General features: G+C 40.2%; 1 protein-coding gene across 1 annotated transcript in view; it reads left to right on the forward strand.

Moving 5' to 3' along the window:
- Positions 1 to 340: 340 nt before the first annotated feature.
- The window catches only part of LOC107729586 (eukaryotic translation initiation factor 4 gamma 1-like), a gene marked incomplete at its 3' end in the record, with an annotated part of 24053 nt that continues 23569 nt past the window's right edge, over positions 341 to 824 (forward strand). The window contains exon 1 of the mRNA XM_016540167.1: positions 341 to 608. The remainder of the gene's footprint in view (positions 609 to 824) is intronic.

Here is an 824-nt window from a genome sequence, read left to right on the forward strand (position 1 = left end):
TAGTTGGGAGTGTTTTATGTTTTGTGTTTTTGTCATTTTTTTATTAGATATTGTTTTTTTATGTGTGTATATATTTATATACATGTGTGTGTGTGTGTGTATGAGTTTATTTGCAAAAACAAATAACTCCGTTTTTATTAATTTTCATAAATCATGTTTTTATTGTGTTATCATGTTTTTGTTTTCTTGTGTTAGTTAGCTGTATTTTTTTGTTATTGTTATTTAATCAAAACAACCCAACTGCAGTTTGATTGATATTAATTATTTTTTACAGTAGTACACTTCCATGTCAGACGTGTTTGACTTTGAGCACCGTCCTTAATTATTCATGAGATTACGCAACATTTGCCGTGTGCGCTTCTTTATGTATTATCCTGAAGTTTTTAGTTATGATTAGTGTATTGGGCAATACATGTTCATTGAGGCTATTTAAATAGAGTTGTGTTCGTGAAGTGTTGAATCATGCTGAGCGCGAGACTGCGCCTGCGCGAGCGACCCACGTGCTGTGTCCCGGCAGGCGCATGCGCGAGCGAGCGAACATGGCGACGCGCTGCACGTCTCGCGTTACCGGACAGTGAGACACACCGAGAGAGAGAAAAAGAGAAACGGTAAAGAGCCGCGCTGTGTTTGTGTGTCAGATCAGCGGTTTTAGACGAACGTGCGATCGTGAGTATGTGTGTAACTGACGTTAATGCGTGCGTGCGTTTTTCTCGTAACGACGCAGTGAGTTGAGTTACTCAATCTGGCCCTCAGTGATCAATACAGCAGGTGTGTGTGTGTATGTGTGTGTGTGAAAGAGTGTGTGTGAGAGAGTGAGTGTGTGT

The sequence above is a fragment of the Sinocyclocheilus rhinocerous genome, unplaced genomic scaffold, assembly GCF_001515625.1.
Source record: "Sinocyclocheilus rhinocerous isolate Xijiao unplaced genomic scaffold, SAMN03320098_v1.1 scaffold1719, whole genome shotgun sequence".
NCBI lineage: Eukaryota > Metazoa > Chordata > Actinopteri > Cypriniformes > Cyprinidae > Sinocyclocheilus > Sinocyclocheilus rhinocerous.